Source organism: Podarcis cretensis, assembly GCF_951804945.1.
Source record: "Podarcis cretensis genome assembly, chromosome: 5".
Lineage (NCBI taxonomy): Eukaryota > Metazoa > Chordata > Lepidosauria > Squamata > Lacertidae > Podarcis > Podarcis cretensis.
In genome coordinates, this window is record NC_137174.1 from 76,623,007 (window position 1) to 76,649,380 (window position 26,374).

The 26,374-nt window shown below is 41.0% G+C and overlaps 1 long non-coding RNA gene across 1 annotated transcript; it reads right to left on the reverse strand.

Moving 5' to 3' along the window:
- Positions 1-1,824: 1,824 nt before the first annotated feature.
- Positions 1,825-24,349, reverse strand: LOC307217253. Its single transcript, XR_013839491.1, has 3 exons — positions 24,130-24,349; positions 22,186-22,251; positions 1,825-2,259 (listed from the first exon to the last, which is right to left on the reverse strand). It is a non-coding gene; the product is annotated as an uncharacterized lncRNA (long non-coding RNA).
- Positions 24,350-26,374: the final 2,025 nt, after the last annotated feature.

Sequence of the window (26,374 nt, forward strand, 5' to 3'; positions counted from 1 at the left end):
CTAACTGAAATTCCCATTTATTTCCCTGTAAAATTCAATTGAATCTACTTCCAAGTAACTGTTTAGGATAGGAGACTAAGGGCAGGAGAGGGAAGAGGCAAATGCGAGGGAAAGCTGGCCTACAATGTGAGCTCTCCAAGGGAGGCGGGATGGGAAAGCAGGGATGGAATAGTTCTAAATAATAAACTTGACGCATGATTTTCTTTGAAGTTAGTATGACAACCCCCCGAAAATCTATATGGGAAGATCTATATTTCTGGCAGAGGAGTGGTAGCTGGCGTCTTTTTGTCGAAAAAGGGAATACAGTTGTATTTAAAGGAACTGAGCGCAAGAAATGGACCGGCACTTTTACGCTATTTCTACTTCACGTACCTCCGTATAGCTACATTATCCATCTATACCCGCATTAGTGCCCTGTTCGGTGTATTTATTTACTTGGGTGTGTTTATGTAGCCTTTATGCGCACATTAATAGACCTAACCTGCTCGAATGATGTAAGAGAAAAAGATATTGAGCCATTCACCAGTTACAAAGAGTTAAAGAGAGTCAGATAACATTTTGGAGTAGAAAGCAAAATAAGGCTATGAAGGTTTTGATGGCGAGCTGTGGACAAAGGGTGTTTGCAGAAATTAGATTTTTTTTTTTAAATTTAAAGTAGGCAGAGGACAATTTATATATCACTCAGAAATCCTGACAAACCCACTTTTTTTTACACCTGCTGAGATTCCTTTACATGGGTTTTCGACAGGGCTTCCTAGTTATGGTTTCCCCTGTTTATATAAAACTTTTGTTTGGGAGCTAAAAATATACCAGATACATACATACCTGTTATATAATGTGCATCTAATGGACAACTAGGTGGCTTAGCTGTAAATTTCATGCATACTGGTTCAAATCACATATCCCTGCTTGTCTTGCATTTGGTAACTTCGCATTTTAATTAATTTTTATTTGGCTTTCCTCCCACATTGCCTTTGATGCTTTTTTGTGTGGTCTTACCGTAGTACACTCTCCCCCTCCCCCCTTTACTCTGTCTATCCACCACACACACACACACACACACACACTCCTCACTCTTAGACGTTTGCTAGTTACTCCACTTGTTAACTTAAGTGTGTGTACATGTATGATTATAAAGAGACCAATATAAAAAAATAAAAAAATGCTTACTTCTCTATTCATTTTAGAAAATAAATAGGATGTGCACACACACGTACACACACACATTATGCTTCTTGTGTACAATTGTAATATGCCCATTTCTTAATTTTATTGTGTATATCTAAATCTATCTTTTCAATCTGTTTCCTACACAGTACATAACACAGTACATAAGCACTAGATGGTCAGGATATAAATTTTTGTATAAAATAATAAACAAATAATAAACAATTCCAAAATAACAAGTCAATTCAATCTTTAAACCCACCCTTCCCCTTCTAGGTTCTGTAAGTCAGGCCTGCTTCATCCTCGATTAACAAGAAACAGGATCATGTGAAACCAGAGGGCTATTTTTACCGTGCAGCTGGAAGCTGTCATCAATTGGTAACATTTATTTCAGCCTTAGAATGATAGTACAAAATAGCATGAAGTTTCCAGATGACACCCCTATTGGAGGCAGTGTTTTTGAAGAATAATAAATCAAATTAACTACCCAATCATGCTGGCTTCTCCAAGATAATGTGTGTGTGTGTACACACGTTATCCTGGGAGAGTCTCTATTTATATATGTGTAGTGTGTGATAATCTCGCTTGCTAGGACACGATCCAGCAAAATAAAGCACTTTGAAGTCACATTTATTTCAGTGGGCGTATGAAGCAAGCAATGTGCTTAATATTGTTATGCATAACAATTATTTAAATATGGATTATACAAGACAGACGTATTCAAAGATATACCTGTGCTTGTTTTTGTTTGCGAATGTTCTTCTACGACCCATTTTATTTGACAATACTTTTAATGATATTTATTATGTGTCACCCAATTCGGTTATTTCTCATGTGCGTGCGTTTTAAACCGTTGCAATTAAAAAAGGCAAAGGGCAACGACAGAGAAATAGGGAGGGAAAAATAAATAAACAAATAAATAAATTGCATTAAACACACACATACACACATCCCCCGCCACACAAAAAAAACAAACAAACCCACTGTAAGGCCACGTGGTTTCTTTTCGATACTGCCTTTTTCACGAAAAGCGAATCTGGGAATTTGGAGATAGGTAACGTATTCTGCTTTGCTTTTTGTTAAGGAGAGTTCCTGGAAAACAAGAAAAGACCACGTTTTTAGAAGCTTCGCTGTGCTTTCTGGCTACATCCGGGCTGCCAGCGGTCTCTAAAAGAGTTTTCCAATGCCACACATGAAACAGGCTGCTCTCTTTAAGAACACACAACGCTTGGCGTTAGATGTAGACTCGACGCGCATGCGCCTTCCTCAAGCTCGGGCACAGCTTCCACGTGCTGTTGCATATTTATAACTCTCAGCACTTCCTAAACTGTCTAGAGAAGGTAACCACACAGAGCCTAAATCATCGGGAAACCGTTGGCGAGGCTCCCAAAATAGTTTGGTAGGGGAATATGCACATGTTTGTTTTCAGACATCTATGGTTTAAGCAAGATCGTAATACAACAAGGCACAGAAGGTTCATAAACCTTGACAGATAAACAACAAACATTGTAACACCCCCCCCACCCGGAAAAAAACCCGAGAGGCTCTATAAGGCGACGGCAGCAATAGCAGCAGCAGCAACAAGACCATTCTCAAGGAGTATTCTGTGATCGCAGCCACTCCATGAAAAATCATTTCACATCGGTTGAACCAGGAAGCCCTAGAGTTGCCACGCAGTACTGTTTCTGAAAGAAAACTTTATTTTTCACTCCCCTCACGACCCCATATATCCACATCACATAATGTTATCAAATGCATTTTATTCCACGGTTAGGTGGGCCCAACCACGCCTCTCGAATAGATCTTTCCTTAGGCCCCAGAGGTGGCTTTTTCGCTACAGAGTGAGACCCTAACGCTTAGCTCTGGCTTGTCTGTCAAATATTCTCCAGTCTGTCCCTCCTCCCTTTCTCCCAAGCCTCTACACGTCGGACGAGCACAACCTATCGCGTTGAATGAATCCTTTACTGGACTCCTCAGCACTAATAATTTTCAGATGAGATGTCTGCCTAGGCCAAAAGGTTTCTCTGGTCCTAGGTGCTGACCAGAGCACATTCTCTCCGCCATTCCATCTACACCGGGGCGTAATTTACTTCTAGATCTTGTCCTACTCTTTTGGAATTAAAAGATAAACAGCGTGAAACATGACTGGAATCTCGGACCTGGAAGTGCAGTGATTTCAGTTGGTCTAACTTTCTAGGTAAATGTGTCATTTACAACTATTTAACGTGTGTGTGTTTAAAATGAGAAGAGAGCCACCCTAATAGGCCAAGAGGGAGAAAAGCTGCATAAATAAAAGATGACTTTCTTTTTAAAAGAAGCTATTGTTTTCCAGCCCATTGTCATAATGAGGAAATCACGCACCAGGTACGCAGCAGTGACTGCTCGAGCTATGTTTAGCCAGCCTTACAACTCGGTCAAAGCTCTTGGATTTCACCCTTCAGCGTGCCATTAAAGTCTGTAAGAGGGCACTGACTTAATGCTTAGCGGTACTTAAGCCTCTCTGAGTTATAGGTGGGACTAAAGGCGTGTAAAATAGATGGCACCTCATACAAGGCAGGGGAACCTCACTCGGAGTCAGCTTTGTCTCTCCCCCCCCCTCCAATATAGACACACACACACACACACACATGAAATCACCAATTGTCGATGACAATTTCTTCTCATCCAGTTCCACCTCAAGGTGACATCAGGTTCAGACTAGAGACTCATTTACAAAGTTAGTGGCTGGGCTATTATGGGTGGAGTAAAAAGGCTACAGGAATAGTCTTTGACCACATCTCATTTGTGGACACTCTCTCTTCCTCCTCCCATATTTCTTGCCCCCTCCTCCCGTAATAAAGGATCTGCCATTACAGTATCAAGATTATTTCGCCCTAAAAACAGCAACAAAATAAACAAATCTCTTCGGCGTTCCATTTCAGACCCCTGACATCTAAGCACTGTATGTGACAAGTAAATATCTCTGAGCCTGCAAATAGAAATAAAGGCTTAAATCTACTGTCTCGACTCCAATATCATTTACAACCATTTGTTTACACCAGGTTGGAATTTAAAACTAGAGACTTTTTTTTAAAAAAATGTAGACTTCAACGACCGCAAATGTTTGTCGCAGTCCTACAACCCTGCGCCCACAGAGCATATTTTAGGCAGGATAACGTAAGAGATTTTGGTGACTTTTAAAAAGAGGATTGAAGCATAGAGAACCACACGCGCACACACCTTGATCACGTGTCCAGTCAATGTCTGTGTAAACAGATGGATTCGTTTTGTTCAAATCGTGGGTGGAGAAACCTCCGCCCCCACAACTGTTGATCATCTTCCTTTTTATCTTCCTTATTTAAGATCACTGCATTCTAAAAACACGGTTGTAAGGTTGCTTTGTTTACGCACACTAAATTAGCCTATTAATCTATACTTCATAGATCCAGTTAAACCCCGGTTTCTTCTTCCAAAATAAAGATGTTTAGATATTTTTTTTTCGGGGGGGGGGATATTAAAATGCAAGGGTAACAGAGAATAAAATGCAGAAACACAGAACAAGATCCATAGTTTGATGTTTAGACCCTTCCCATTCAAACTATCTAGCCTATTTTGGTACAGTATCTCTTTCTTTCTTTTGGCCAATAATTAACAAGCACCCCTCCAAAAAAACACCCCCTACACTAGCCTGGAGCTTTGTTTGAAAGCTGTTTTGTTTACAAAATAATATTTATTGTCAGGAGATTTCCCCCTCCCGCCACATCTCTTACCTCCGGAGCGTTTACACTTTTCGCTTAGCTGGAGGGAATGTGGAACTGAGATTTGGCCCTGGATATAATCTCCCCGTCTCTTTCCCTCTCCCTCTCTCTCCCTCTCCCTCTTTCTGTATAGATCTGGCACGGCTTTGCTCTCTTAACTCCCAGATCTTTGTTTCGGTGGTGGCGGCCAGAAAGAGCAAGAGAGCGCTGTGCTCTCAACTTCCCTCTGGCTTCCTTTAAAAACAACAACACACAAGTCCTCTTCCAACTTTTCCTCCAGTTATTCACTTTTCAACCCTACTGACAGCATTTGCCGAAAATCTACACTCCAGCTTTGGTAAGTGATGCGTTGCTCCATTGCAAAATGGCACTGCTCGGATAGCCTCTGCGCGCGCGTGTGTGTGTGACGTGTGGAAGAGAGAGAGAGAGAAAGAGTGAGAGAGAGTGAGTGTGTGTATGTTTTGTTTTGTTTGCGAGCAGCGTTGCCCAAGTACTTTCACATCAAACAGGACAGAGTTAAACTATTGTGGCGTTTGAAATCGCAACAGGAACAAGCATGATCACTATCTGTTGGCTCGGACAGACTTTATGGCACGAAAACTGAATCTGCCCAGCAACTTTTTGTTGCTGGTATTGTTTTTGCTGGAGCTACTTTGAGGAGATCGAGGCCATGACATTTACATTTTTTTAATACCAGGGCGTAATAACAAAGCTGTCACGGGGCTCTGAGATAATTCATTTAGGATTTAAGGGCAATTTAATATTATTATTAATGTTCTTAATATTAATCACACTAGCACACTAGTATTGTTGGAAATAATGCACCTAAATATCCTTTTGCAATTTAAATGATATCTGCATAGAGCGCTTTCCAGCCTCCTCCAAATACATGTTTTCACGTGAACTTAAACTGTTCTTATGAATGGCTTCTTAATGCGCCCATTCTATTAAATTGTAACTCGGAGTGACTGGAACTCACAGGTATTTAGAAAAGGTTTAATTTGAATTCCTCCTTAGTCCCCCCCCTTCCCTTCCCTTCCCTTCCCTTCCCTTTTTTTTTAAGGAAAGTGAACATAACTGCTGTGTAGAGTTGACCTTTCGTTGACACGACTTGGTAGGAGACAGTTTGCAAATGAGGACTGGATAAATTAGATACTAAAGTTAGCGGGGTTTAGATGGTACCCGGTGATAAATCCACTGGAATTAGCCAGAGAAGTAGTTAGCCCTCGAGGTCTGAAAGTTTAACAAAGTTCAAGGGAGTCTGAACGGCATCTCGAGAGAGCCCTGGAAATTACAATGGAAGAGAAGATGATTCCCTCGGGTGAAAAAGCACAGGCAGTAGCACTAGCGGCGGCGGCAGCAACAACAACAACAACAGCACCTTCAAGTTCATTGCACTTTCCGCTTCTCGAAAGCTTTGGCTTTGGTTGTTCTCACTTTTCTGTAGGAGTTATAACAATAGCGTGGGCGCAGTGATTTCAGTTCTTAGAAAACCCAGCGCCGAGCAAGCGTGTGAAACAGTATGCTAACAGTTGTGCTAACAAGTGGTGTTACTTTCTTAACGCTGGAAGTGTGAACGTATTGCATTCCTCAAAAACAGCGTCCTTAAAAAAAAAGTGGGTCTAAATAAAGAACTTCGCGGTTTATAAAATTGCACACCGAGTTTACTCGTGGATTCAAATGGATCTCTACCACAGGGAGGGGGAGGGACTTTGGCTTCCGGAACAAAGCAAAAGCTGCACAAACAAACAAACATAACAATAAAAGCCATTACTCTTCTTGCCCGCTCTCCCCTCCATTCTTCTTACTGTGTTTACACAGTTTAAAGGAGCTGGAGATCATCTCGCCCTTGAATGCTTGTTCGTGTTATTAAACTTTATATATTATAAGACCCTCATATCTTTGGGTAGGTCTTAGTATGTGCTTTGTTTTTTTTATAGCATTGGTGTTATATTAAAATCAAGCTGTTTGATTTGATACGGTAATACGAGACTTCCCACTGTCTGAAGGGCGAAGACGAGGTTCAATGCTAGAAAATGTCAATATAACTGCAGAGGACCGCCCCCCCCCCACTTCCCTTCGCACACCTGCCCCCGGCTCTGTTAACTTGTCAAAGGTTACTTAGTGAAGTCGTGCCACGTACTGACAACTTTTGCAATGGGCTAATGTCTGTAAGGCTACAATCCTATCGATACACACTTACCTGAGAGGAAGCCCCATTGAATACATTGGGACTTAATTCTGAGTATCACACAGCAATGCACTGTAAGTTGCTTTCGGTAGGAATGTTCCCCTCCCCTTCCGATCAACATTTGGTGTGTGTGTGTAGACATTTAACGGTTTTCTTGCCCACCTAATAGACTTTCACCTAGCACCCTAGAATGGCAGATTCCAGGAAGTCCACGTTTTTAACCATTTTAACTAGCTAAAGTCTTCCTGCGCCAGGCACACGTCAACGAAACTTACTTTTATGCAATTTTGAACAAGATCTCGTGCCAAACTTACTGTTTCTTGGAAACAGAAATAAATGATGTTGACTAGGTAAGAAGCAGCGGGCGATTTTGCATTCTCTAAGCTGGCAAATTGTCTATTGTTAGACAAATTCTGGGGTGACTGGTGTAGAAGTGAACAGCCCCCTCCACCAAATGAATTATCAACGAGATTCTGCTTCGGTTAAGTCCTTATCCTGGTCGGAAAGAGATTTCAGCTGTACATAGATAGATCTCAATATACCCGCCCCCCCCAAAAGGTCTTGGAGCCCATTTTTCCACACGCTTTTGGGGGAGACATTGCCAGTTAACCAAGCGTGCTGGGGAGCAAACCCCTTTCATAATAAATGCAATGATCAAGGAATGACTTTAGGCTAGAGGGATGGTGGATATCTGACAGAGAAGTGGAATCGCACTCAGGTCACATTCTTTGTAGTCAGGTTTGGGTAAAGTACCTGGCTTTCCATAGGATATATACAGTGCAATATATATGTCCATAAAACAGCAGATACGCATCTGTTATTGCCCCCAGTCTTAGACTATGCTGACAAGGTCATGGCAGTCTATGTGGAAGAACGGCATTTCGATGCTAAGTACATTAACGTAGTGCATTAGAGTGAAATCAAGGGGACTCGCGTCCAAGGAAGTGTACTTAAGAGAGGAGTATAAGACGTAGGAGTCTTAGTTGCAGCAGGTTTCCTTTAGTGGATGAAGCGCCCTCTCCGTCAAATATAAAGCAGGTCTGGCCCTGGAGGCTCTATCTTGAACACTCGTTTTGGCATATTGTCTAGCGTATAAGTAAATGCGGAGTAAAAGGACAGAGGTATTGGAAACATATATTAAGTTTGGCGAAAGAGTAAGCCTCAAATCACAAACTGCAACCTTTCTTGATTTAGTTCTGACCGCCCAACCTTTGTTAGCGCAGCTACCTGGGTGTAAATCGATCTGAAGTGCATAGGAATGACTACTCGATCCTAAACAGTATCTAAAGAAGCGTGATTGACCTCATTGGGGCACAGGTACCGATAAGTGCTTTTCGGACAGCAGCTGCAATCCCATAGCTAGATCACATCACCTGAAAGTATTCCAGTCCAAACTGAAGTCCACGAGACTGGAGTTCTCATTGAAGTCAGCTGAGAATGAGGCTCACGCGAAAGGTGTTTCCGGTGGATAGTGCCCAGCGTGTTTAGGATTCGGGTATAAACTGGTTCAAATCCAAGTATTGCAATGTATTTGCATTGGGAACAAGCTCAGATATCTGATTACATTGTTGATATTACAGAAATAATCTACCAATCCATATTCAGGAGGGAGAGGTGCCAATATCGCTGTGCGCGCCTTCAGACCTCCACGCACCCCACTACTTTCTTTCAGGTCGGATTTGAACTCTCTGAAATCAATTCAAATATATATTTAACATAAACGGGGTTTCTATAAACACAGTTTGGTCGGAATACAGTTTGGCTTGCTGGGGGAAACATCACCTTAGGATGATGTGCGTGTATATAGAGCACTTGTGTAGATATACCACATGTGTATAAATTCGCCACCAACAGCCATAACCCGGGGAGAAGATGGAAACAAACTGGGGGGGGGGGGGGAATCAGAATAGAAAAATAATGGCAGGTTTAAAAATTGTCTTAGCAGAACAACTCATCTAAAAGCGGAGTGGGTGGGTGTCTTCTGACAATATCCTGAAAACAGGCATATGTTGAAAATAAATTAGAATTGCTATCAGTTCTATTTCAATCCAGTTTTTATTGCAAGGCACCACATAAAAGCAGTTTGTAAACACTGTCTATACTATCTTCATCCTGCAGTCTGTCATTTTTAGACGGTTCTTTGTATCTGCAGAACATTTAGTTAATTAATCATGCTTGCGTTTTTCTTTTCTTGTCTGGAATCCACAGTTTAAGGAATGCGAAATGGTTCAGCGTAGCGCACGCTTTTAGACGACTGTTTACTGTCTACTGCTGTTATCTCTACTTTAGCATGCCGGCTGCAAGAGAGAACTACGACATACCTATATGTCTGGGCTAATGTAAAAAGGATAATTTTAGGAATGGGAAAATGAAAGATGGCCCATTCATGGAAAAAGGGCAACTCTTCTCCCCGTAGCTAATGCCAGATTTTCTACTGACTACTCCAAGAATACAGTATCACCTAAGTCCCATGGATTTCAGCATGATTTTCTTTCATATAACAAGGAAACCAAGATCGGTGTGCAAAGTTTTTATTTTATTTTATTTGGTAGACTCTTTAGCATCTTTCTGTTTCTTAGCCACCCCTGGGTTCTTTTTTTCGTTACTAAAGCCAGCTTGTTGGGGGGAGTCACTATGACGAGCCCCTCTTCCTCTTTAGCCTAGTGTTTGTGAATGAATTCCATTGTGTCTTTCTTAAAACGAAAATAAGTTGCTGTATGACGTAACTGTTTTGATGTAAAGTTTATGTAATCAGGAGGTGCAGAGGAGTCAACAGAACGTATTCTAAATTTGCACCTTTCTCATATAATTAGTTTTCTCCCTCTAACGGGAGTTTAACACCCCCCCCCCCCAATATCTTTAATTGTTGAACGTTCCTGGTTGCAAGTCATTGCAGCCAGAAAGGTTAGATGTATGATGGTGTGTTTTCAGAGACTTGAAAGGGGTTTCCCAATCCATGCACTCCATATTAAGTGGCTTGTGGATTGGGCTCACCCCTAGCAGCAAGAGACAGAAAATGTTTTCAAGGTATTAACTTGCTAATAGCCATGAGGTGTGATCGCTAGGCTGCATTCATCCATCTTTTCTCTGAATCATTTGAGAGGTTCCTGTTGTTTTATTGGGAACAGGATCAGACCTTAAACTGAAAGTGGGGAGGCAGTAAAATGATTGCACAGGTGCAGGCAGGGCTGCTTTTGATTATTATTAATTTTTGTATTGAGGACTTAATGTACCTGGTGGCACCAATTATTTTCTTGCAGTCACTAGCAAACATTTCATTTTAAAAATAAACATATTTGACTCCCCAAAAGACTGAGAAAGTAGAAAGTAAACACCTCCAACACCAGAATTCATCAGTTCTTTAAGGTAGAACCTTAACTAAATAAACACAACTGATTTCACTGTTTGAAAAACAATCATATATATATGTTTAGTCAGAAGCAAGTTTCACTGTGTTCAGTGGGATTTACTCACTTGTGAGCATGTTTAGGATTGTAGCCTTAGGGTTTTATAGGCCTGAAGGAGATCCTTAATAAGTACTATAAGTGTTAACATAATAAAAACGCCATCAAAATAATACCTGCATAATGACTAATATTTCTGTTAATTGCTTTAAAAATAATTTCTGACACTGTACTACAGAATCAAAAACAGGCTAATATCATTTTAGTACTATTATCTAATATTCAAAATACATGAAATAATTTTAATTCACTTACCCCCTTTTTAATGTTAACTTTATAACAGAGGGTGTCAACCCCCCCCCAAAGAATTATGCAGACCATAATTTTATGATTAAAATCTTCATGCAGAAAGAGTTCTTTTGAGTAGGATATCTATATCACAAATTCAAATACTGCAATTCATATGAAAATGCATTCCAAAATGTTATATGGGGCTTTAATCTATCATACCAGGCCAAATCATTCCTTGTTACTGAAAAATAAATCTCATTGACATAAACTGTATTCTCTCATATCAGAATTGCAATTATATTTAACCATTGAGATATTAGAACTCATATTAAAAGTCATACACACCATCATAAAGTTGCTTAATAGGAGATAAAGAGACCCTGGAATGAAAATATAAAAACAGAACCAAAATCCTAGTCTCAGAAAACACTGAAAATCTATCTGGCAACCATATGGAGTGTTTCACTCTCTTCCACACATCCTTTTGATTATCTTATCAATAAAGCCAGAACTCCCCCTACTTGCTTATTTAGATATATATCATTATCAACAGATTTTTTTTAAAAAAAAATAACCTCAAATTCATATTTGTGCATTTAAAATACACCTGTGGGCCACTAAGAAAACAAATACTTGGCATCAAGTATTTTTCTGAACAATTGACTCATATTCTGTAACAACTATGCCTTATCAGATAAGGAATATGATCCAACACAGAGTTAGGTCTTCGTTAAATATTCTTAAATCTGTGTTGGATTGTGACCAGAAAGAATAAGTACCTTAAAAAAACAACACCCCACCATCACTGCTACCATCATAATGCTATACTAATAAAATGTATTATATCATGGGGAATGAAATTGATGCCTTAGGAAAGCAATGCCAGAAAGCAAATGGAATAAACTCTATTCTTTATACCTGTGAATTTACTTGGCATTTCCTTATGTACTAGATGTATGTCTCTTTCTTTTTCTTCTTTTAAGTAAACAGCACAAAACACTAGCAAGAGGCTAATGTCAAACATTAACAAGCAAACCAATGTCAAATGCACACTTTATTTTGTAAATTAGTTATAAACAAGCAACAGTGATGTAGATGCTTCTAAGTTAACATGCCCAATATCAGGTCCCTTTGGGCAAAGATATGTTGTCATGAGCTATTTTCTTTGGTTATCTATTGATACATCATTTTAAAATATGTTATCAGTGCATGGTTCTTATTCAGATTGGGTTCTACAGTTATATGCATATAGTATTTTTGCCTGACAATACTGTATAAACATAAGGTGTTACACTGTATGTGCCAAAAATTCTTATTCTGTCATTAACAAAAAAGAAAATAACTGTATGTGTGTAATTTTTGTATTCTGTATAAATGCACTGTATATTTTATATTATCGACTCAGTATTTGACGGTCTTTTCATGTGTGTGTGTAGAATGTGCGATTTGTTTTCTTGTATTTTTGCAAAAAACACACCCTGTGCAGTGAAGTGAGAAAATGTGTTATTATTAAGGGACAGTGGGATACACACGTAGGAGAAAATTAAAGCCAGGTAGCAAGTGAAATTCCCACTATGATCTATGAGGGCTAGTATCTTTCCTTTTTTTTTTTATTCAGAAGAAAAATGATATCAGAGAGGAATGCCAACTCTAAACCCGACAGCAGATCCTATGCAGAATATTCGAGAGAAAGTGGGGAGAGGACAAACTAGTTTATAATGCAGCCTTATTGCAGGTATTTTCATGGAAGAGAAATGATCCATTTGTTTTTGCCTTTATCAGATTCAAAGCAAGCAGTTTGAATTCCCCCCAATATGTGTACTAAGTGCATAAAGTATTTTGAATAAATGCCATGCAGCTCTTTGGTAGCTTGCAATTACTGTAGCACTGGGACTGTGCTTTGTGTGTGACTATAAATCCTGCAAGCTAGCACTGTTATTTCTAACACACCATGCTGGATTTTATATAAGTCTGTAGGTTTTGTTCCAAGGAAAACAAAATAATGAAAGAATATAAATATTAGATACCATTGCTCCAGTGTATGGTGCTGTAAATCTCTGAAGGTTTACAAAGAGGCACTGACAACATGTTGTGCAGCTGCATGTAACACCATTTAATGGTCTGATTTGATGAACTAGTTTCTCAGCACCTCATTGACAATCACTGATCGTACACAAACAAGTTTTGGAATGTCCCATAGAGCTTTTCTAACACCCTTATTATTTGTTCACCCTAAAATAAATTCAAAAGCCCCAATCCTTTGCTGCTCTTAGCTCAGAGAACAATATTTTATGTGACTTCAAGGGGAGTTGTGTCTAAGAGGATGCTGTCTGTAGCACCTCTGTGCAATGTCTCCACTATTACCCCCCCAACAATTTAAAGGACAAGTTGACAGTACTCTTGGACTGTGTGAAAATAAGACACATTTCTACCAGGGCTAGCCATAAAACAAGACGTCTCCAACTCCCATAGTTCAACAGGTAATTTAGGCCACCTTGTCATAGGGCCAGTAAGAGCTGTTTCAATGCAATGCATTGTACATGCAATGCATTTGTGATAAGCAGAACACTGTACTGTACACTGAAAACATCAGGGCACTGGAATAGTATTACAGTATTACTATACAATCATATTAGATTGGCTCCAGAGTGGTTAAAAGGTTACAGCCATCCTCACTTTCAGCAAAGCCACTGCAGAAGCCCAAAGGCTTGCAGCCTATTTCTCTCACCCTATTATCATATTTTGTGCAGTTGCGTGACCTTAGCGGATGCACCCCAATTGGACTCTATGGCAGAAAGTATAGAAATGCAAATTAAAAATAATCATCATTATTTATAGGCACAAAAACAGGCAGTTTTTCAATTCTACCAAAACTGAGTTTCAGAGAAACAAATGATGGGGAAACATGCATGGATGAGGGAAAGAGAACAACTCTGTAAGTGTCCCGTGGTAGCTCAGATGACCGAGAATCACCTGAACCACTTTTACTGGAGCAAATAGTGGACACAAATGTGCTAGAAAGCTATGAGCCAGCACAGCTCCAGAGAGGTGAAACAACAGCATTATAGATATAGACCAAGGAGGGAACTTTGAAATGTAATAATAAGCACATACAAACATGATATATACATAACAAACACACACGTTTGCTTTTCCAGCATTAAGTTTGAACTCCTTCATTAAATTCTGATTCTCAAATTAGGCACAGGCAGTGAACTTTTTGATTGAACTGCATATGGCAACTTCGTATACTTCAATGAGGTTAATTCAACTTAAATAAAAAAAAATACATCATCTTTATTGTCTTGTGGATCACACTTTTATTTGGCTCTGTAACCTACCCTGTTCCCATGAACTCAGGGTGGTGCTGTAATTCTGAAGATGAAAAATGCAACAGAAATGTGTTGAAGCGGGTATTCTAATTTGCCCTGTACATGTTTATTGAATATCTTTTGTATGCACAGAATTCCACTTGTGCCTCTTCCTCTAACATGAGAGAGAATCTGCTTTATCATAAGGCAATGGTCGTGTGATGGAAAGTTTGTTCATAGATGTTCATAGGAGGAGGATAGCAGCAAGGCTTTTTATGATGGTACTCATAAGAAAGATCTATAAACACCACAAGAATGCAAGCACCTGAATTTGTGCTTAATTTTACATTGATTTCTTTGGTTTTTTTAAAAAAATATTTGTATACTATGCTACTTATAGTAATAAATTATTTGTATACATTAGATTACATTCAATATGACTAATTTCTCTTAAATTCTCAAAGTTCTCTTGTATAATTTGTGAATTGTACCATTGGGCTCTGAACAACCACAATGATTAGATGAAATTTCTGATATGGAGAAACATCATAGACGCCACAACTAATACGGTTTAACAGTCAAATAGCTAGATTTTCTGCTAGTTGCATATGTTAAAATTGTAATGAAATATGGAGTTCTCTGTGTGCACAGTAAATGTATGGCTGGGCTCCTTATATGTTATATTTATTAAAGAAAACAAGTGATAACACTGCAATATTTAAAAAGGTATGTAGGAAGAAAATAATAGTTTCTATCTTTTGAAAAAGCACCTTCTGAGAACATATGTGGGTTTAAAAACAGTTGAAAATTGAACATAAAAAACTCTCAAAGTATTGATGTGTGCTTAAATAGTACCATAAAAGGAATGGTTTGTTTTCAGTACCCAGAAATTGCACTTGTTTTACTGGAATAAAGTCAAATGAATGCTTGTATCTAAATTAGGATGAATGAATGGGTAGATAGGGCCACCAACAGGAGGGTACAGGGTGTATACATGTACCAGTCCTGAGCTAGCAGGGGCCTCAGATTCATAGCTTGAAGAAGAAGGAGATTATTAGTTGGACATTCTGAAGAAAGTTAGAGCACAAAACAGAGCGGCAGCTCTAAGGTTCACCACTTGGCAGGCAGCACCATTGCTAATGAGATCTAATCACTGTTTCCAAGCAATCAGAGGAACAAATGCTGACTGCTCTCACCCTGGGATGTGGGAGGTGCCCACTCCCAGAGCAGCAGCAAAAGCACGAGAGGCTCACGGTTGCCAGCCTGATGCTGGAGGATCCTGTGGTTAATGTTTGTTTAAGCACTTACTGTCATGTCCAGATTATTTTATTTACTCCCTAAGTGTGCTGCCTATACAAAATGAAACACAATCTACTGGCTTTGATATGTTTTACTCAAAAGTAACCCCTTGAAAGAGATCAGGCTTCTTTCCTACAAAGAAAAAAGGGCAATGTTGGACCCCTCCTCCCAGTTTTCCATGTGTCCCACTCAGCCACCATGGGTTCAGTTGTCATCACTGGGCTGTTATTTATTAATATGAGCACGCTTTTTTAAAAAAATGAACCAGAAAACAACTTACAGATGCAGCAAGTTAAAATTCCTATACACCGTACACAAATAAAGATGTAAAAATCACTTTGCTGTCCTTGATAAAAAGTATATCAAGGAAAACAAAATGATTTTCATATCGGTTTTGCTGAGAGTTGTGAAATTGCATATATTAGTTGCTTGTTGTATCTTGATTTAACTCCCAGGAGCTCAAGACTATGTCTCCCTCTTCCCCCTTTTATCTTCATAACAGTTCTTGGAGGTAGGCTAGGCTGAGAGTTGGTATTTCAGACATCAGAGCTGTGAAACCACACACACTTAGAGGTGTGTGGGTTGTTGTTGTTTGCTTGTTATTAATCAGGGTTGGCAAACATTTTTGGTTTTGTTTTCATTTTGGCATTTTGCTGTAAACATCAGGACTATGAAGTGCTGCAGTTAAAACAAAGGGGCAGCTATGAATCACATTATATACTTGTATCATGCATTTCCACTCAGGAGTGCAAGGTTATGTACATTATCTCTCCTCCCCGTCCCACTTTTATCTTTGTAATAGGATCCAAATAATAATAATAATAATAATAATAATAATAATAATAATAATGGCCTTGAGAGGTAGGCTAGCATTTTCAAATTTTGTTGGTGCCCTGTGTGAAACCAACATTTGGTGCCCCACCACCTTCCATTCTAAGTCATTGTTGTAGCACCCTCCTGTACTGCCCTCTCAGCTCAGCGCCCTGTGTGGGTGAACTGGCTATGCTCCCCTAAATCCACCTCTGAGACTAGGATAAATTAATACAGTGGTACCTCAGGTTACATACGCTTCAGGTTACATACACTTCAGGTTACAGATTCCACTAACCCAGAAATAGTGCTTCAGGTTAAGAACTTTGTTTCAGGATGAGAACAGAAATCGTGCTCTGGTGGTGCGGCAGCAGCAGGAGGCCCCATTAGCTAAAGTGGTTGTCAGGGACTCAGCGGGAGCGCAGGGAGGAGAGGAGATGGAGAGCGAGGGGGAGCAATCCGAGGGCAGCGTAGGAGAATATGACAGCAGCCCGAGAGATTCCATGAGCCTCTCCAGCGAATCGGAAGATTCACAGAAGGGGGCGCCGATGGGCAGGGCAAGGGGCGAGCCAAGGGGGACACCCCAGAAGCAAGGGGCCAGCGGGGACTCCCAGAGCAGCAGTTGGAAATCAGGACCAGCTTCCCCACCAGAGCGCAGTGGGGGGGAGGAGTCCCAGGTGTCAGAGCCCACATATGCACCACCAGCGAGAGAAGATGAGTCAGGGTTGACCACGCCTCCATCGGAGAGCGAGTTAACGGTCAAGAGGAAAGTTGCAGGCTGGGCGCGCGCGCCAAGTTCAAAGGTACAGGCGAGCGGTACAGAAGGTAGCCCGGATAGGGAACCAGGTCCTAAAGCCCGCCGGAAGGAGGGGCAAGAATCGTCAGGGTCAGCGTCAGAGGAGTCCAGGAAGGATGAGACCCTAGCGGGCAGGAGGGCCCAGAGGAGAAAGGAACTTAGGAAGAGGTGGAGCAAGGCGAGAGTCTTAAACTGGTGTGGAAGGGGAGGAGACTCAGACGGGACTTCGCCGGTCTAAGGTCGAGACGTAGAGCTGCGCGCTGCGGCTTTAAAATGGAAACTGAACCTCAATAAAGACTTTTGTACAAAACGACAGCCTAGCGTTGGTCCTCTGTGAGCTGGGACCTGGAGGCAGCTCTGACAGTGGTGCTTCAGGTTAAGAACAGTTTCAGGTTAAGTACAGACCTCCGGAACGAATTAAGTACTTACGGTAACCTGAGGTACCACTGTATATGTACATAAGCAATAGTTCTTGCTAATGTAAACATAAACGATGTACTGGGCCCAGGAAATCCTGCTGGTACCTTTGGATAGACAAATCGAAGCTATTTGTGTATAGAGGATCATGTAGCCCTCTTATAAAATTATGCAAAAAAGGTATATGTGTTTGAGAGAAGGCAAACTTTCAAAGCATCTCACAAGTGTGCAAATGACCAAATGATTGCACATAGACATGCTGAGGCTGCACATATATGAGAACAGTCTAAAAGATTACCCCAACCTCACCAGTAAGGAAGTGCTGGCCACAGCAGGCCTGTTAAGATTGTATGACTGCGGACTCTTAAGCTTGTCTGGGTTTTTCTTATGCATGTAAGCCTGTACTGTTTTTGTATCGTTTCAAAATCTACCAAATATCATATGCTGACAAGAGTCTTAAGGGAACAAATAGGATAAGAGGGAGCATTTTGTTCATTTTATGGAGCTACTTGTCATTGAAAGTGTTTTATGATTCTTATCTCAATCATTGTTCAACAACCTTGCACAGTAAATTATATTATTATTCCTAGATTTAGGACTTGGAGAACTGTGGCTGAAAAACAGTGGCATTTTCCATGTAAACGAATTGATTAAAGCTGCAATCCAAGACTCCCCCTTACACTGTGGGGGTTTGGCTTGAGTAGAGGCATCCCTCTGTCTGCTTCTGCTAGCTCAGCTGGCCTCCTGCTACTTGCAAAGCATGTGGGTGGCGTGCCAGTGCAAAAATTGTTGTAGCCCAGAAGAAGGCACTGAAAAGTGTTGTTCCAAGGCAGGCTTAGCAACTTCAGGATCCGCTGGATCCCAAGCCACTCTAACAGCCAGCACTGGCAAGAATAGCATCTGATCCAAGAAGAACCAGTATGCCAGTCTGTGAGATAACAAGCCTCATATAACCCACTTGCTGAAGTCTAATTAATGCATGAAGGGGTTAATGCTATAAAGCAAGCTGTCCTGTTAGCAATATGGCTTCCTATCACTTTGGGAAATAGGGTGTGAGGAGGTTTGAGCTGGTTGTTGCAGCTCAGCCACATAGCTCTCGCCAGCCACTCTTGTATATCAATAATTTAGGAACTTTTACCACTTCGTACCTAAGCTAATTTTTATTGCCTGTGCAACTTTTCTGACTGATTTATGGGAAAGCACATGAACCTGACCTTCAAAGAGTTTGTAAGTAAACCATTTTTTAACTTACCAAATGTGTGGTCATTTCCTATGTTGGGGGTATTGGGAAATTTTGGGATTCACTTGGAACGGCATCTTTTACAGTTCTAACAGCAAATATTTTCCCACACTTTACTTTGCTGAATATTGTGTGACTTTAAATCTCTCCTGCAGTTCTCTCCAAAGATTACTTGCCCCAAACTTGGCACCCAGGAATATTTGCATCAACACAGCCTAGAGATGGGTTAGGGATTGGGCCCAATCTGCATACCTACCCTTCCACCACAGTGGAAGTAACAGTCCCAAACATTCTTGCACTGTCTGGGATCATTCCCCCCATAGCACAGGATAGTTGTACACTACCCTGATATTTTATATGGTGGTATATGAATACTTAAATAAATAAATAAGCACATTTGAGTGATTAAGGAAACAATCCAAAGCAAAATCTGTTGGGATTTAGGGATCTGGCAGATTTCCAGCTGAACCAAGAGCATCCTGGCATAGCTGGGTTATTCCAGTAACTCTCCTTCCTAGCTGGAGATTCACCAATGTATTTCCCCCACCCCGGCTGAGCCTCAGGTGGCTGAGCTGAGCATGGCAGATCTTAAGCTAGTTTACGTCCCCCCAAAAGGTGTGTGGTGTGGCACACGCAGGACTGGAGAGGGAAGACTTCCGATGGATACTAATCTCGTTCAACTCAATCAAATGTTCCGGCATTAGTTAAGCTGGCAGAAAAGATGGAATGGCAACCACCCTAAAGAAAGATGGGAGTGAGCAACTCAATTTTTTTAAAGCTTAGATCAGGCCTAGGCAAACTCGGCCCTCCATAAATTTTGGGACTACTATTCCCACCATCCCTGACTACTGGTCCGGTTAGCTAGGGATGATGGGAGTTGTTGTCTCAAAACATCTAGAGGACCGCGTTTGGGGATGCCTGGCTTAGATTCTCCCAGTCAGGACACTTGAGATGTCTTCTATTATCTGTAAATGATATATTTCTTAATCAGCAGCAGCAAGGTATTTCAGTTATGTGAAAGGAGAACCTCTTATTCCTCACCCAAAGGATCAAAGTAAGGATGTGGCACCTTTGGAACAACACTGGAACTTTATTTACACTCAGTGAGGGTTACAGCTTAGTGCAGGCATATGCAAACTCTGGCCCTCCAGATGTTTGGGACTACAATTCCCATCATCCCTAGCTAACAGGACCAGTGGTCAGGGATGATGGGAATTGTAGTCCCAAACATCTGGAGGGCCAGAGTTTGCATATGCCTGGCTTAGTGGTTACTCTGTTAGGGCACAACACTTCATTTCAACCAAACACTCTTTACAAAGATAGCTAAGAACTTTTTCAAAATTCTACTTTAAAACGGTCTCTGAATAGTCAAATTCCTCCTAGAATAGCCATTGGACTTACACTGCCAGTAAAATGCTGTGAGACCCTTCTAGGATCATTACCCTCCCCTCATGGAAACAATCTGCCTAAAAAGGTAAAGGTAAAGGGACCCCTGACCATTAGGTCCAGTCGTGACTGACTCTGGGGTTGCGGCGCTCATCTTGCTTTATTGGCCGAGGGAGCCGGCGTACATGTGGCCAGCATGACTAAGCCGCTTCTGGCGAACCAGAGCAGCACACGGAAACACCGTTTACCTTCCCGCCAGAGCGGTACCTATTTATCTACTTGCACTTTGGCGTGCTTTCAAACTGCTAAGTGGGCAGGAGCAGGGACCAAGCAACGGGAACTCACCCCGCCGTGGGGATTCGAACTGCCGACCTTCTGATCGGCAAGTCCCAGGCTCTGTGGTTTAACCCACAGCGCCACCTGCATCCCTGCCTAGCTAACCCCTAATTCAGCCCTAGCCAATCTTACTGCTCAGCCAGCAGTAGCCTTGCTCCGGAACAGAGTTTGGATCTGGTGTACCTCACACCACCTTGTTTTACATTAGTTTCTTGTATACAAGATTGCTTCTTTCAATAGTTTTGATAGGACTTAAATGAGGAGGTAATTCAGAACTCTATAGAGAAGAAACACAGTGAATTGTGCCCAGAGGACTTTAGGAAGCCACAGTACATAATGAATTATTGGGTAATTATGCTTCTGATGGACCATCACTGGCACCAGTTGTAGCCTTTTAATAGTCTTGGGTTTCACATGCAAGACTTTGTAACAGTCAGCCCTTGAATATACAAAAGCACACATGAGGGATGCTAGATCTGAATCCAAAACATCTATGTGGGTCACCACTGCCACCAGACTTCCATATATTTGTATACCATCTATCTTTCCTCTTACAAAATCACACAAGGAAGGATATCTGGAAAGAAATTGATTTGCCTTGACCTGCGATGCCCGTTTCATAGCTGAGCAGGAATGTGAACCTGGGATTCTGATGAAGTCCAACATTGTGGAAAGCTTTCAAACAGCTTTTAAACAGAGTGCTTTTGAACTGCTACGTGGGCAGGAGCAGGGACCGAGCAACGGGAGCTCACTCAGTCATGGGGATTCGAACTGCCGACCTTCTGATCAGCAAGCCCTAGGCTCTGTGGTTTAGACCACAGCACCACCCGCATCCCCTTTTAATCAGAGCTAGATATGTGTAAACCCACTAAAGTAAATGTCCTTTTGTGTGGCTAACTCCCTGGTGGTGACAACTGGCCACTACCTCTGCTGCTATTATCATTTAGTAAGTGTTCAGACACTGAGTTGTATGCTTAACTTGATTTCAGTGAGTCTACTCTCAGTGCCACTAAATCAGTTTTAACACAAATTTACAAGTCAACCAACTTATTATTATTATTTATCTAAGTTGCTGTTCAAATTTTCAGTCTGATTAATGACTGGAAAACGCACACATAAATTTTAACAAAAGTTTCTACAATAATTTACTACAAAAAGTTACTCCAATAAACCTTAACATTTTATACACTTTAGGATTATAGGTTTGTTTCCCAAATGTTATACTTTTTAAAGTAATATTTAGTATTTCACTATTCAGTATTTAGTAACAGGTACTTGTACTTGCTGCTGTTAAAATTCTGCAGAGAGCATAAAACTTTTCTATGTATACTTTTATCTTCATTAAAGACAAACATCTCTTTAATTTTTTTTTAACTCACAAAAGAAGACTGAGAGGAAAATACAGTGATGGCTAACATTTCAGGTGCCACCAGTGAATTATTTTTACATAAACCTCAATTGAGTTAAATCATTTGGCAGACTATTCTTCTTGCATGATAGAGCATGTGTTGAGTTAAAAGACATTTTTACAAGGTAGTATGGAAACGGGGCTAATACGATCACAATTTTTCAGGTTCTGACCTTATTGCTGTTGTGCACTGAGCCTACAAATTGGACACTTGCAACCCTATTACATGAAAATAAATTGGAAATGACATTTTATTCAAGCAGATATATATGTGCCTCTTGATATTCTGAGGAAAGGGCATTTAACTTTTATTTACTGCTCTAGTAAAATGTAATTAAATAGCAACTATGTTGATATGTCAGGATAGGCAATGATACAATAGTCTCACTTACATGTCTGGGGTTGGTTCATCATTTTGCAGCTGAGTGAATCCTTCATGAAGTCAGTCAAAATCCATCCTGTAAAGCAGTACAAAACAAATCTACATATATCTTGGATTTTTGTTACGAGTATAATAAAACAGCTGATACTTCAGGCTTAAATATATTTGCTTGAAAGCAGTTCTTACAGATTTTAATGGAATGCATTTCAGGGGGAAAGGTGGAATAGCAGCTGCAGCAACAGCAGCAGCAACAACAGGGACAAATATTTACTCCTGATTCTATCAAGATAGAATCATAGGTAAAGGTAAAGGGACCCCTGACCATTAGGTCCAGTCACGGACGACTCTGGGGTTGCGGCGTTCATCTCGCTTTACTGGCCAAGGGAACCAGCATACAGCTTCCGGGTCATGTGGCCAGCATGACTAAGCCACTTCTGGCGAACCAGAGCAGCGCGCGGAAACGCCATTTACCTTCCCGCAGGAGCGGTAACTATTTATCTACTTGCACTTCATGCTTTCGAACTGCTAGGTTGGCAGGAGCTGGGACCGAGCAACAGGAGCTCACCCCATCGTGGGGATTCAAACCGCCGACCCAGATGTGATACAGGAGTCCATGAACAGGCTCTACCTCCATTTATTTGAAAGGATTTTGGCTTTTCAAAAGCCCTTTTTCTCCATACCATGCCATTTCTGTGCATTGCTTTTTAATTTTTTTTTAAAAGGTATATTAATTTTTGTAAACAACAACAAACCCAAGACAAATTTCAGTGACAATTACCCCTTTCAAACCGTTATTTGCCCCATGGGGCAAATAGCAGCTTCAGTGTGCATTTGATTTCAATTAGGAAAATGTCACATAGCAACATGGGAAGTTGCCTTATACCTGTTCAGACTATTGGTCTATCTAGCTCAGTACTGACCATACTGAATAGCATTGCCTTTCCAGGATTTCAGACAGGGTATCTCCCAGACCTACCTGGAGATGCTAGACCTGAGAACTTCTGTGCAACACAGATGCTTTACTTTCCTAGTCCACCAACAGTGGGGTCTACTTGGGACGCTTTGATGTTTAAAATATACCATAGGAAATCCTACTCATGATTGTCCCACATCACTGCTAGTCTGTCCATTACACACCAGAGACCTGTTGTTCTCGCTTTCTCCTGACCTACCAGTCCCAATGGGCATTAGTCACCACTGGATATACCTAAAAATTCTATACCTGCCTATCACCTAATTCTGTATACAGTGGTACCTCTGGTTACGTACTTAATTCTTTCCGGAGGTCCGTTCTTAACCTGAAACTGTTCTTAACCTGAAGCACCACTTTAGCTAATGGGGCCTCCCGCTGCTGCCGCACCGCTGCCACCGCACAATTTCTGTTCTCATCCTGAAGCAAAGTTCTTAACTCGAGATACTATTTCTGGGTTAGCAGAGTCTGTAACCTGAAGAGTCAGTAACTTGAAGTGTATGTAACCCGAGGTACCACTGTAATGTGGTTGATAGTCAATGTGACATACAGGCACAGGCCTTGATAACATATCCCCTCTTCTTTTTATCATAACACAAAGTAGCAATTGAACTTAGTGATGTTACTGAAATTCATATTTACCCAGTTCAGTTTACAAATGTGTCACAATGGTAACTCTTGGCTTCTATAAGAAGTAAGCACAATTTCCTAAGGAAATGTGTAAGATGCCACCATGTGAATGCGTCAGCATGATGATACATCGTGTCCTCCCTAGAAGAGGGCACGTGTTGCGGTGAGACCTGGAGGCTAACCTCCTGGTTGTAGGTGGGTCTATTGGATAGCCACAACACCCGATTGGTAGGTCCCTCATTGCTGGGTGTAATCTGGCGAATGGGGTGCAGTATACATGTTTCGAAGGACCTATTTAATCCCTTGCACGTGACCCAGAGATTCTCTTTCGGCTCGTGCAAATGGAACACTCACTTGTGTTACTGTTTTCTGGCAAGAGATTACACAGGGTAGCTTCTTTGCCTAACACATCCACCTGCTCCCTTCCTCACCAGGAATCTATAGTTATCATACTGGAGACAACAAACTTAATATTCAGGCCTCAGCTGTTCACTTTTCCCTCAGCTTTCTCTAGTTTTTGCCTCACAAGTCCTTCATCAATGAACTTTCTCAACTCCACACTATTTCTCCCAACTGACAGTTAGCTGTCTTTTCTTCACTGACTGGAACATCCAACCAATCAGAGCCTGTTGCTTCCCAGACCAATCAAAATGGATCCAAGCGACCCGGCCCTTCTGTCTATGAATACAAACTGCTGTTCTCGCTCTCTCTCTCCCCACTTTCAAACCTATCACCAAACAGCTCCTGCAAAAGCGACCTGCAACCTAATAGCAGCCCAAGGCCTCAGCTGTGACAGTTGACTGGGGCTGTGTCTAGCTAGCAACATCTGGAGAGCAACTGGCTCCCCATCACTGGTATCAGGAGAACTAATCCAGAGCCTCTGTTGCACACAGTCTGTAGGCAGAGCCAATATTGCTGGCCCATCATACTCTGCTCTTATTTACATCTGGCCCCTGTTGAAAGTTAGTTGTCAGCCAGATAGCTAGACAATCCAGTAAGTGAAATACTTAGTTTTAAGTATGCAGGAATATATAGCAAACCACAGTGAAAATGCAGTTACTCCAGAGTAAGTGGTGTGATTATTTTGAGTATGGAAGTAAGCCACAAACCATTCAAACCAGAAGTTTAGAATTCCACTTAAATGGGTGCATATTGTCCTGATAGATACAACTTAATATTGGTTTCTGTTTAAAATGGCAGGCTTCAGGCTTTTTAAATAAAAATAATAATCAGAAGCTGGGGGACAAGGCATTTTGCACAATCTTTTAAAAAGCAGTCCATTCATTGCTTCTTACTTTCTGGGTCTGAGACCTGACATTGAAAACAGGTTCAGAGACAGAGACTTGGACAGCCTTGGTTCAGATTAAAATTTTGGTCCAACAGACATTTGCAATGCAGTCCTATATGTGCATCCAAGGTATGTGGATACAGGATTACAGAGTTATGCAGAAGGAAATCAGGATCTACCACTGTCAATATGGAGCTGTACAAAGTCATAGCTCCCTGAAAAGTGTTCAGTCAGCTTGAAATTTGTTGCAATAATACTTTAAAAATGTTTAGACATGCATTGAAAACATCTTGGGTGTGCAGGCTCAATACAAGTTCAGGAACTTGAATTCTAAGTGTTACCAAATTTGCCTTAGCCAGTGATCCATATGTGTGCTATCAGCTTACCCAACTCCTTATTCTTGCTTATAGCTATTACTGAAAAGGGAGGAATCAAAATACCTTGTGGTGAGAAAAATTGTTGTATGAATTCTGCCAGGAAAATTAAGACCTGCAATTGCGCAGCATTCTCGCTATGGGGAAGATGGCGGGTCAGTGAGTTAGTGCACTTTAGCTTTCCTAAATGGGGAGGTAGCCTTGTGAGGATTTATCAGCTAAGCAGTTTTGGTCTTGGTTTATGGTGAGCAATGGAGACACCTGTCACAGGCTTCCATGAGAGGTGATTGTTAATGGAAGAGATAACCATGAGCTGATATTGCAGGTATGTAGTATGGATAAGCAACAGGTTGTAGTCAACTATGATGCCTCTACTGATGAAGACTTGGTGAAGGATTTAGACAATGAAGTGCAGATTTGCAGACAAACATACACCAAGGCAAAACTTGATGATAAACTGAGATAGGGACATGATATCCTTATTACAAGAATGTGTTAGTGTAATGTTTGGTTGGGATTTATTTATTTATTTTAAAACCCCCAGCTTCTGGTCATGTTCACGGATCAACATGTTCCCTTTCCTCCCCCTTTTTTGTAAGCTTCTCTGGGTAGCTATTTCAGAAGAACAGGCTATAAATACTAAACAACAATATTGTACCAGAGTCTGGATGTGTGTACCAAAATGACAAACTACATTGAAAAAGGATGGTGATGCGGTTTGGAAGACAAATTGACTCCAGCTCCTGTTGCAAAAAAACCCATTTAAACCAAACCTAACACCAGGGAGACAAATGCAATCCATATGTGGTGGCAGACTGCAGAATTGTGGGAAAGTTGCCAGCTGCCTTTGGGTCAGCTTCTAGGACTCAAGTTTGTAGGATATATAATGTGCAAGGCTGGACTACAACTGGGTAACTCAGCCTCACAAGTGACGACC